Source organism: Mirounga leonina, unplaced genomic scaffold (genome assembly GCF_011800145.1).
Source record: "Mirounga leonina isolate KUSES-001 unplaced genomic scaffold, KU_Mleo_1.0 Mir_129, whole genome shotgun sequence".
NCBI lineage: Eukaryota > Metazoa > Chordata > Mammalia > Carnivora > Phocidae > Mirounga > Mirounga leonina.
This window is the reverse complement of record NW_023270323.1, coordinates 65,066,552-65,079,749: the sequence shown is the minus strand read 5'-3', so window position 1 is coordinate 65,079,749 and position 13,198 is coordinate 65,066,552. Positions and strand designations below refer to the sequence as shown.

Below are 13,198 nucleotides of genomic sequence, written 5' to 3'. Positions count from 1 at the left end.
GCGGTAATTTTAAGGAACAGACACATAGCTGGGGGTACATGGTAGAGTGAGAGTAGACATTTCTTCTAGAGATGAGTAATGATATATAGATCCTTGCCCTATGCATCCTGTCTCTTATACAATTGTGTATTCTTTTAGAGGAAATCTGGTTTTATACCATAGTTAGAAGAATCTTTTTGCTTTCTTAATTTAAAGATAATTTTGGTTATTTTTAATCTAGAGAAGAATAATTACTCCTTTCTTATTTATACATTCTATTAGAAATATACTAGCAAAATAGTCAATTCCTCCTTAGGACCCTTCAAACTATTTAATGATCTATGTATAAGATAGGCCGCAGCTAGGATGTCACTTTTAATTCAAGGGTTCTTCCATCTGTGGAAGGACAGATGACCTCTGGAAATGCAGTATTAGCCATTTACTTACTTTTATTCCACTGAGAGGCTCAACCTGGAATAAATAGGGTGGAGACAGCCATCTCATGTTATTCTATCTCATTGATTTCCACACACAGAAAACTGTATGGTTGATTAGAGCAAGGAAGTGGGCACAAATATGTTCTAGGGAGTATAGATTGTGTTAAGAGAATCAACTTTTTTGATTTTCTTTGCATACCTTCCCCTTCATAAACCACTTTCTCATTGAAAAAGAAACACACAAGCATACTTCTTGCCCATTTCAGAAACTTACTATGGTGTATGACCCTGAGGTATAAAGTCCTCTGGAATGTCAAATAGCGGGACAATACAATATATTATTCTCCAACTGGATGCTAATTCCCAGGGTAACACATCATTTCACAGTCAATTTTTAATTTATTAATTTCAACAAAATTAATAAGGGATATAACTAAATTGTCAGCTGATAGATCACCAAAAATGATTTTTATGATGAATCACTAGGTGATTTTTGACAAATAAATTGAAAGGAGTTCAAAGAATTGTGACACGAAACAAAATTCATTCCTTTCCAATCTACTTGCTACACTTTAAAGGGACCATAAAAAGCTAGACTCTGGCTGAACTCAGACTCACCTGCTTACTTACTTGTGGGACCATGGGCAGTTTATCACCTTCTCTATGCCTAAGTTTTAAATTCTAATAGCCAGCACTAATAGCTAGGCACTTCAGATATATTAATTCATGTAACCCTTACAATAACTGTGGGGCTGGTAATGTTATTATCTCAGTTTACGTAAATAAACTGAAGTTCAGGGAGATCAAAATGGTAAGTGTAAATGTAAGTATTTTAAAATTACGAAATTTAAAAATTATACAAAGGGAGCCATAAGAATACTACTTACTCTATAGAGCTACATAGTAAGGATCTAATGAGTTAAATAAAACAGCAAGCATTTGGACCCAAGCCTACTACCCAATAAACATGATATGAGTTGAGGTGACATTACTGTTTATGAGCAAAATTTTCATCACTCACATCCATAAGAATGTAAAGGAGGACTATGATTGATGATGAGTCCTTTCTTATTCGGGTAATTAATGTGAGTTTTCCATGGAAATATGAACCAAGAGATAGTACTTTGAGAAAATTTTGTTCTTTTGTTTTAATTACTTTTAAAATTTGAAATGAATTATTTTATTTTATTTTATTTTTTATTATTATGTTATGTTAAATCAATACTATTAATGCTTGTTAATCAACTAAATTGAGAATTAATTTTTTTGAATCCCTATAGTCAGAAAATTTTTTTCAAAATGAAATTACATTTCATATACATGTTTTTCTTGCAGAGAAATATGATAGCATGATGAATAAAAGGCTTCAACCATAAAAAGTACATATTTAGATAAATGTCTCTAGAAAAAGTAAAGAAAAAAAGATAAACACTCCTACCTCTTAAGAAAAATAATGGATGAATGATGGGTATCAATTTGCCATAGCAGTTAGATTCAACTTCATACATTTAAAAGAGGGATGAAACACATTTTGTTACACTTGATCTTAGCCAAAAGGCCGAGAAGCAAAAAAACACATTTTATTTTAAAATATCTGTATTTGCAGTATGCTGGGAATTATAACATCCAGAACTATGGTAATTAAAGTTATGATGAAAACATTCTAGACTTCAATTTAAAATGTGCAGGAGTGTACATAATTGCTCAAAATTATTTTAGGGGATGTGAGAAAATAAAAGAATATTGGTTAAAAACACAGTAGACTTGGATGGAGAAGACACATTTTAGACTTAGTTTAGTGACTGCTATTAGTTTTGGGACCTTGGTAAACTTACTGAAATGTCTCTAAATTTCAATTTCTTTATCTGTAAAAATGGTATTAGTTATGAAAATTAAATAGAAATACATGGAAAATTTCTTAAACAGTCTAAAGTACTCTATTATTATAAAAAATATGGAATAACTAACCAAGAAAACAATTTAGAAATGTTTCTTGTAAGATTTGTAGAGACCATGATATAGAATTCTTTCAAATGTGTTAACTTCTCTTCAAAAATGTTGTTTATAGAATTTATTTGACAAGTTTCATTCTCCTGATGTAAAAAATATAAGCTATCTCTGATAAGAAACGCTGTATAGTTTTTGATAGTCTATAGTTGAATTTGTAAGATTTTTTTTTTTTTTTTAGAGTGTGAATGCAAAGTAAGAAGATGGATTTTCATCCTTGGATTATAAACTGGCTTTTTAGATAATTTCAAAAGGTTAATTTATCAAAAGATTCTATCAGTGTCATCAAAATCAGGAACAGTTTTTCAAGGTCATCTCATTAAAGGCCAGGAATAATTTGCATGCATAAATCCTGGTGTGTTTGTTAAAAATTTGTCTTTACCTACAGTCACAAGTTGCATTTTTATTTTATCATTTACTTGCAAGAGAAAACACTTCCAGTCATACTGGCACAAAGTTAACAGCATGAGCAGACCAGCTACATGGTGATATTTGAAGCAAATGTAAAGTTCACTAGTTCACTCAAGGAACCCAACTGTTGTGTCAGCTTGTGAATTTCCACACTACTCCTCTCATTTTCTTGTCATTTTCTCCTGTTTGGGAAATGAGAATCACTGCAGTGGGTATTGAACTGCCAGTATCCTCTGCATGGCATGTTGTCTACATTCCTCATTGTAGAGAAGCATCACAAAAACACCCACAGATACTCAGTTCATCATGTGTAAGAGTGACTCTAAAATGGCTGTAGGGGGGAACCTTCTCAGAATAGCAATTTAAATGAAGCAAAAGATTACACGCAAGGCAACCATCGGTGTACGATTTAGCATTAGATTTCAGCTTCATGTGGACCATAGTGACTGAACCACATAAGTGTTTATTTCAATAAAACACAGTTTAGAAATAGGCCGTCCAATTTAAGCCTTCTTCTAATCTCGGTTGTCGTGTTAATCTATGGCTTTCTTGTGCTTAAAGATGGCCACTATGCCTCCAGACATCCCACCTCCATCGCAGTCTGAAAGAAGGGAATGGTTGAACGAGGAAAGGTGAGTACCAACTGAGTCAGTTCCTCCTCCTCCTTTTTAACTAGGAAAACAATAGTGCATCTGAAAATTCTATGCAGCAGACCAGTAGACTACCACTTGTCGCTTATTGTTTGCCATTGTGTCATAAGACCATCTCTAATGGCAAGAAAGCCTGGATGATGGCATAGTTTCTCTAGGCACATTGCTGCCCCAATTAAAAGTGGTGTTCTGTTAGTGAGGAAGTAAAGAGAATGGATAGAAGCAGTGTCTAGCCCTATCTGACTCACTCAGCTTTAACACTGCATTTTTAAAAATTTCTTTCAAAGTTCACAGATGCACTGAATTAAGCTCCAATATATTCAATATTATTTGTAGTTTTGTGGTGTCTTTTCCTGTACTCAACTGCATGTTCCTCCTCGAGATCAAAGATTGTATCTTATTTTCATTGCATAGCTCCTAGTACATAGCAGGTGCTTAACCCATGACGTATTCTTTTCTCATATTAGATTTCAATCATTTGACTCTAGGATATATTAAAGTGCCTAATACATCCCTAATGAGTTTTGAGTATGTGCGTCTTGAATTATTGGGGCATTTAATGCTAATGACTAGGTACAAAGCTTTTGCACTTTGAGCCTAATTACCTTGATTTGATTGAAAGCCTGAGACAGTCCATGTTATGTTTTCATACTTTTTCTAGGTCACTGCTTTGGTTTAGACAACCTGCATGCCATTGTCACTCCCAGAAGCACGTTGGGTTGATAAAGCCAAGTGGAAGTGCTCTGAATGTTTGTACCAAGAGTCTGAGCACAAATTTCATGTCAGACAAACTTTGGGATGCCTATGATTTCTTCTAAATATTAATTATATGATGATGTAGCCAAGAATCCTTTAGTTCCATTGCCTCCTTAGACATTTTATTTAATTAGGGTTTATTTTGCTACATTGAAAAATAATACTTTTTTTTTTCTTGCCATTTTTTTTCAACCTATACCCCATGGCCTAGCACAATTCTGGCACACAGTGGGTCAAAGTAAGTTTTGAATCAATGAATGGCCGTGGGCCAATTTCCAAGTGTCTATACTCATTTCCTCATTAGTAAAGAGATATGTTAAAAATATCTCATATAAGGGAAAGGCCTAGCATAAGGGAAGGTACTGGTTTTGGGGTAGAGTCATGGGTTTGAGTCCCAGCTCTATCTCTTATCATCTTGTAGAAACTTCAAAATTAATTTTTTTTAATTAATGCATTCATTCATTCCACTGCATAACAGGGCTTGTTCTAGACACTGGAAATACACATGTGGAAAAAAAGGAGTTATTTTCTGGTAGCTCATAGTCTAACGTGAGAGACAGGGAATATATATATAAATGCTTTAAGTCTATTCCTTTACCTTTCAGCTGGGTTAGTAATTTCTGCTTTCCAGCATGATTGCATGGATTCAGTCCATGATATCCACACCTACCATACTTTAAGATATTCATAGCGCAGAATAGTGTTGGCCAAAAACCACTCAGCACAACTTTTCTTTCTTTTGTCATTTTTCCTTTGAGAAGAAAGCTGTGCATACTCTTAAAATTTGATCTATAAGGAAGATTTAGGGACAATTTGGGCATCTATAGTACTTTGAGTCTTTCTCCTCCAGAGCTCCTCATCAGAACCACAGAACACAAAAAATGATTTTGGTGACTATTTTCTCAGTTCATCCTAGATTGGAACAGAGCTAGTACCATGCTATGATGCATAGAAGAGAGAATAATTTATTATATATTATATAATCACATTTTATATCACAGATGCTTGTGTTGGAAGTCCCAAAGACACCCCCAGATTTGGTGATTCACTGGGAGGATGAGGACTCAGCATATAGTTGTACTCATGGCTAGGATTTATCACAATAAAAGCATACAAAACACAATTAACAAAGGGGAAAGGCACTTTGGGCAAAGTCCAGAGGAAACCAGGTGCAAGCATCCAGGAGTGTGTCATATGGGACACACTTAATTTCCCCAGCAATGAGTTGTGATAAAGCACTGAATTGTCATCTACCAGGAAAGCTCATTAAAGACACAACTCCAGGGATTCGATTGGGAGGAGGTCACGTAGACACTAGTGTTGGATGTACTGAGATTTCAGACTCTTAGAAGGAAATGAGGTCTTTGCTATAAACCATTATTTTTATACAGTTTAGGAACAATGAGCCGTTCTTAGCAGTTAGGGAATAAAGGGAACTCTTCCTACTGCCAAGTTCCCAGATGCCAAACAAGGCTCAACCCTGTAGAAGGCCTTTCTATGGAGAGTAGTCCTGGGACTCTATGTTAACTTTTTCCTACACAGCACCTGACGGTGTTTGCATAAGAAAGGCCTGGCCTTTTGGGGCCTTTGCAGTGCTTTGTGAAGAAAGGGAAGCTTGAGAGGTGAGGAGTATAGAAGAGTAAAGGAAGAATACAATGGGGTTCTGTCTCCCCTCCTCTCTTTGGGGCAGAAGGCATGGAAAGCCTGGACAATGCATGGGTTGATAACATCATCTGCTTGTCTTCCTTTTTGATTTGCTGTTCATCACAAAGGGAACAGAGGTGATTTTAAACCTATATACTTTGCAAGACAACTTCAGCTGCATTCCTGAAAGTACCTCAATATATTGTGGTCTGTGTTTTACATTGGGGAAAGTGAGAAATCCATTTACTGGGGAAAGTGAAAAATCCATTTATAAAATTCACTTCTTAAGTCATTTATTCTGTAAGCTCGGAGTTTAGTGCTTTGAGATTTTGTAAAGTAAGGCACAGCCGTGGGTCATTTGAAGTTTTTGTAGCTGAGTTTCTACATGAATCAATCCCACATACTGAACTACCTGGAAATTACTGAACTTAGAAGAGTTTCTCCTAGATTTCTTGTTATGGTATGAAAGGTATGCTTTCAGCTTAGTCTCTCCTGCTGAAATAATGTAGCTTTTGGCCATTGGGAATAATTGTAGAGCCAAAAATAAGTCCTTACACCTCTCTAAACAAAGCACAAGAAAATATAAAATCAACAATTAGCATAAAAAATGCAATCTTATTGTGTTTTTCTTAAGATAGCCTTGCTGGTTTTATTTTGGGACTGTGACTAGATGGCCTTTATCCAAGAAAGTGAGTGATTATTTTAGTGAACAGACAAGGAGAAAGAAGCGTGTGGGCATAAAATATTTAAATTGCTGTTTTCTTTGCAGCTGTGGTGGTGCCTGTAAGTGGTGGGACTACAATATTGAGAATTTGAGGCTATTTATCCCTACCTTAAATATTTTGAGGACCATAATGTTTTTTATTTGCAGCTCTTTGAAATATGATGACAGGTGGTTAAAACTAAAAAGGTTTTTCCTTGATTAATCACCTCGTGGAGTAGCTTTATTAATGAAAGAAAAAAAGTGAAGGCAAAAATATTTCTTGCTAGCATTTTGACTTCTGGAGGAGGATTTGAGACTGAATTCTAGCTGTTTGTTTTCAGTATTTATTACAGTTTAAATTAAAATGTGTGGGAGTTAGTAAGAATGTCCTAATATCAGTTGTGTACAACTGGGCAGTTTTGGTGCCATAGAAAATGCCACGGTTATCTATATTTTAAAAGGGTATTTTTAAAGCTAAAAAACAATACAGCAGCATATATTTTTAAGCTATTATTCTAAACAGTGTTACATTAAAATATCTATTGTTTCTAGGGCTTCTTAATAATTGAAAACATGAGGGGCGCCTGGGTGGCTCAGATGGTTAAGCATCTGCCTTCGGCTCGGGTCATGATCCCAGCCCAGGGTCCTGGGATGGAGCCCCATGTCCAGCTCCTGGCTCAGTGTAGTAAATAAAATCTTTAAAAAAAAGAACCCTAATGAGGTAGCTGCTATGATTCCCATATATATTCCTGAAAACTGGAATACAAAAGCTTAAGTTTCTTGCTTGCAAGGTCCTTGATAATACATAGGATACGGTTTTCTTATCTATAAATTGGGGTTAATGATTTTCACCTCATAGAAGGATTAATTGTCATTGTAAGGATCAACTTATCTTAAAAACATGTCTAGTACAGACACTGGCACCTCGCAGGTTTTCAAGCAATGATACTAATGATGATGAGGATCACCATACCTTATAATCTTCTGATAGAAGAGAATGAGACACCAAAGGGAAAGGTTCTGCCCAAGATAAAGTTGATCCTGAGCCTGTAACAGTATCGAAAATTGGTTCTTTCTATCCAGACAAATATCTACCTCTCCAACTCAGGTAGGGTTATCTAACACAATCACAGTGTAGGAAGGAATAGGATTGTTCCAATGCTTCATTCATTTCATAAACATTCCTCCAGGATCTTTTGTGTGCCAGATTCTGAGATTACATAGATTTCTTTTTTAAAGTCATGTCCTAAAGATTTCATCACTCATAAAGACATTTAATAATAATCTTCACTCCTTCAATAAATATTTATTAAACACTTACTCCAAGTCCAATGCTCTAATAGGTATGAACAAAAACAATCCTGAAATTCCAGTCTACATGGTAGAGGTTTATAATGTCAGTACTCAGATTGCATACAATATTGCCATATCTTTTTTTCTTAAATTTATTTTTTTAGTAATCTCTACACCCAATGTGGGGCTCAAACTCACAACCCAGAGATCAAGAGTCGCATGCTCCTCTAACTGAGTCAGCCAGGCACCCCCAACATTGCCCATACCCTACCTATATCCACTCATCTCTTTATTCTCTCATATTATTTGCATATGATTCTGACCTGAACTAGTCCATAAACAATTGGAGGGAAAAGTGTGTCTTTTGTTTTCTTGTTTGTTTTTGTTTTGTTTTAATCCTTCACTACTTCCCACCAAGGCCAAGCAAAACAGTTAAAATAAAATTTAGCCCAAGGCTGATACCTGAAAAATAGCTAGTAATAAAGCCACAGTTATTAAAGACAGAGTGCACATCACAAACATGAATAATAGTTATTCTGGCGAGTCTTCCCTGGGGCTACTCTGGGACCTCAGCAGTATCTAGGCATGATCTCAGACAGATGTATCAGTGGACTAATCTATCAGCTGAAGAAAAATGGTGTCCTTTTCTTGATGTCTGCTTTACTCTGCTGCATAGCTTTGGCACCACAAAAAAAGGGAGAAAGCCTTTCTTGAGGCAAGGGCTAACTTGGTGCTGAAACCCCCGCCTAGAGAGCATAGCCATTTGCATGACTTGTAGGGAAGGTCTTTACTCAGTGAGGGATCATCTCATAAGCACATGATCAAGGCACTAGCAAAAGGTGACCCTAAAGAGTTTTTATGAAGAGTTTAATATTCAAAATTAGGGAAAAAAAGCTTTTATTTAATCACCATAGAAAAATCAGAATGCCATTCAACATTCTTGCCTTTATTTTATCATTTAGAATTGATTTTCAGTATGGAAGGGGGGGAGTACCAAAGCCTTTTCAAATTTTTTAGACTTTAGAAAATTGTCATATGGCCTTGATTTTGAGTAAAAGTTAGAATTTCACCCAGTGAGACTCTTCACTGTCTACAGCCTAGCTTTCAGTCTGGCCAAGGTATCTCATAGATGAATAACTAAGCCACAATTATTTATGTCAATTAATAAAGCTAAGACATAGGTTTAATCTTTATTCAATTCACAGTCTTAACCATAATGTTTTTTAAGATAAATAATTCTATTTTTTTTTCTTTTTATCAAAGATATTATGCAAAGATTTTTTTAAAAATTAGAACAGGTAACTGCATTCTGTTCAGTGGCTTTCAATTTTAAGTCACAACAAAAGAAACAGCTAACCAAGAATGAATAGGCTTTCTCATAAATACACATCTTTAAATTCCAAAGAGACAGAACTCATGCAAATGTCACCTTGAATATTAAATGGAGCTTTTGATGTGCTTAAGTTGAACGCTCCCTAGATTTTTCTCATACAAAAGATTTTACTAATGCATTTTTCAGTATGAGTTCACTGCTCAATTACAGTTTGGTGTTGAATCAGGAGAAATGAGGCAAGGAGGAGCCAATGAAAGTCCATGTGTTGACTTCAGGTGTTGGCTGGCTCAGAGGTCAGTCATATTTGATGAAGCCAAATCCAATCCTGCCAGTGTTTCTACCACTGTGTTTGTCACCACTAAATACACAGCTTGCCACTGATACCGTTAAAGTTTATTTGTCTTTGCCACTGTCTGTGTCTTCCATCTGCTGAGGCACCAAAATGATGACCTCTTTAAGTGACCACTTTAAAAGAAGATGCTTCCATGTCTCTTTCTCCTGCTGTCCTTAGTCACTGGGCACAGAACTAGGCCCTCCCAGCCTTTTATCACACAGTCAGGTCTAAACTCTTCCCCAGACCAAATTCCTCACAGTCATTAACTTCTCTGACTTGCTTCCCATCAAAGCCTTTCTACCAAGATTTCTGGAACCTCACATTTCATCGTAGGAACAAAACAAAACAAAGAAACAAAATCTCTCTCCTATATCCTCCAATTTTGCAGAACATTATTTCTATTGCCTGTCTTTACTGACATTTGGCTTAGTTCAGTCCCAAAATAAACAAAAGACATCATGCCTCTGATAACCCCTGCCCTTAGAGCTGAACTTCAAATCCTTCTCCTAATCTTCAGGTGGAAATTTGTTGAAATATTATTTTATTCTTACTTCTCCAATTTCTCATTGCCCATTTACCATTTAATCAACGAAAAATGATTTTACCCCCTACCCATCTAGCAAAACTGTTCTTTACATATTCATCTACTATCTCCTAATCTGCAAATACGATAAATCATTTGAAGATCACCTATTGAATTTTTCTATTGCATTTGACACTGTGGAAATTCTGGAATCTAAGGTTTCTTATATCTCACTCTAAATCTCTCACCATCCCTTCTTACACTTCCTCTCCCTTAAAAACTGCTTTGATGCATTATGTCATCCTTGACATCACTCTGCACATTTCTTGGAGGGATCACTTCCAAACTCCATGTTCTTATTTGCCATTTCCATGCTGAAACTTGTCCTTCTAACAGTCTGCTGGGTGGATCCTCACAGATTTTCCATGCTTCCCTCACTGCTAGGTGTTAACATTGGAACCTAGCATCTTCTCCACTAAACAGCATACACATCTTTTCTTCTTACCTGAATTAAATGCACCACTGTCTCACCATCACCCATAAATATGGAGTCATCTTTGACCATCCTCAACCTCACTTTTCAACTGACCATAAAATGCTCCTAATTCTATCTCTGAAATAATGACAGAATCTGTTGCTTACTGTCTCCATCAGTCCTTAACAGCCCATCGATGACCACTAGTCTGGTTCAGGCTTTTATCAATGTCTGAACTCCTGCTATTGTACCCTAACCTACCTCCCTGTCTCTAGCTTTAGTCTCCTCCTATGTAAACCCCGAAGCAATGCTTTTCCATGAAGATGCAAAACTGCCTTTATCATTCCACTGCTAGATGTGTTTCTTACAACTGCCTGACTTGCACTTTATGGAGATCACCAACTGCATCCACCAACTATTTTACAATGATGGGCCTCTGGATTTACAATGTTCTCCACCCAAAATGTCCTTCTGTTCCTACTTTCAATCAGTGATTTTTCATTTGTCCCTCAAAGCAAAGCTCCATTATCATTTCCTCTAGGAAGCCTCCTTATCCTTCCCAGGTTGAATGAGGTGCCATAGCCCAGTACTTCTATAATGACCAAGTATTTCAATTGTCACTTAACTGTTTTGCACTTATCTATTCTTATAACTGACTCCCCAACAGCCTGTGAGCATCTTGAGGGAAATGGCCATATCTCAAACATCTAGGTGCTCCCAACATCTTACAACGTGCCAGGCACAAAAAAAATCACAAAAAGTACATTGACAATTGAGAACATGATTCGCTTTCACTTTTATTTTTAGGTGAAAAACAGGAATATGATGTGCTTTTCATGCTCAGAGACTGATGAAATTAATGGGATAAGTATTTTCTTCAGATCTTTGTTTTTATACCTTTGAGATATAAAACTTATGAAATAAATTTCTTAAGTAGACAGTTCCTACAAAGGATGTTCAGGTTGTTGCTCATTTTTTTAGGAGAATCAAATGTCTTAGAAAATAACTTCTCCAGATTATCACCTAGTTGAGACTTCCTTTTAAGCAAATACTTTATCCAGGATGCAACTGTCCATCCAGAGGATTGTTCTCATCATTATTTCTTTCATCAGCCTTTGGCCTACTGTTGTGCATGTTGTTCTGTTTCCACCAAAGACTAATCATTAGGAGAAAATGTGGACATCCACTGAATCCCTGCTGTAGGAAGGCAGGGCAAGACAGTGGAAAGAACATGGCTTAGAGATGGACACACTGGACTCTAATACCAAGCCTTTGATGACTGGTAACATTGAGCAGGTTTCTCAACCACTGTGGCCTCATTCCATCCCCTTTTAAAATAGGAAATAAAGTGCTATGCTATAGGATTATTGTGAAATTACATGAACTAATGCCTTTAAAATTAAAATAAAGCATAATTATTGGATTTCTCCTTTCCCTATGTAGAGTTGGTTTGCAAGGACTAGATAGGAGAGCCTAAAAGAACTAAATAAATGTTTGAGTATTTTAACTATTTGCATGCTCTCTAATTCATATGTATAATATGTATCTAATTCAACATGTATAATAAAAACAGCGTTCTCAAAAGGAAGATTCTTAGTAAAATAAAATAAAAGTGAGTATGATACCAAGAAAATGTTTTTTCTGTCTTGGTAATGAACTTATTTCTGCTTTGCTTGACTGGTTGCCAAAGTTTTGTCCTTGACTATATGAAAGTAGAAATTCGATGAACTTTTCCTAATTGGCCCAAAAAACTACCTGAAAGCAGAAGTTCTAAAAGAGAGATATTCTCAATAGAAAGTCTAGCACAGACTGAAAGTTGCAAATGGAACATTCTGGTGTCAAAGGAATGGAGAAAGAAGGACAAAAGGAGAGGAATTTTAAAAGACAGAAATTCTCTCATTATGAAGATTGATGATTTAAAGTGAGGTAGTTTTTTTTTGAGGCTTAAGGACCTGTTCGTTTAAGATGGCAAACAACAAAATGTTACTGCTAATTAGACGTCCAATGAAATGTCACAAGGAAAGGTTAACTATTTTAAAGAATGTTATGTATTCTTGTATTTAAAATGTCATTGTTATTAGTTTTGAAACAGAGCTTACTGACAAAACAGGAATGAATAAATGTTCCAGAGAAGGAGGCAGGACGATTTTATTATTTGTCCAGTATATAAAAATATGAGAAAAAATACTATAGTGATCTTTTGTGCTTCATTTGAAACATTCAGATTTGGCCATTTCTCTGGTGACTTCAGCCCAGAATTATTTTGGTCCACACAGATCTGACCCCAGGCAGATTTGAAAACAACAACAAAATGTATGTGTGGAGGGCCTATTTTGTGCCAAGTATTGCTTTAGACACTGAGGAAAGAGAATGAGCAAAACAAGCAGGGATCCTGGCTCCATGGAGGTTACATTCTAGCAGGGGAAGAACTAGCATAGGGAAATCATAATACAACATGGTGTCCTATAGTAACAAGTGCTGTGAAGAAAGCAAGTAGGGTTTGAAGACTGCTGTTTCCCCATCACCCACTATAGCAATAATGGGTCAAAGTGTCATGGAAGAAGTTATATTGAAGAAGAGACCTCACGAGGAGAGGGGGCAAACATGTGGATACTCAGGCAGAGGTGAGTCATGCCTGGTTTTGGCTCCCCAC

General features: G+C 36.1%; 1 protein-coding gene and 1 pseudogene across 1 annotated transcript in view; both read right to left on the bottom strand.

Annotated features, from left to right (window-relative positions):
- KCNIP4 (potassium voltage-gated channel interacting protein 4) overlaps positions 1-13,198 on the bottom strand; it is a 1,124,144-nt gene that overhangs the window by 167,168 nt on the left and 943,778 nt on the right. The gene's annotated exons all lie outside the window — the stretch shown is intronic.
- On the bottom strand, positions 1,838-1,986 carry LOC118010980 (annotated as a pseudogene).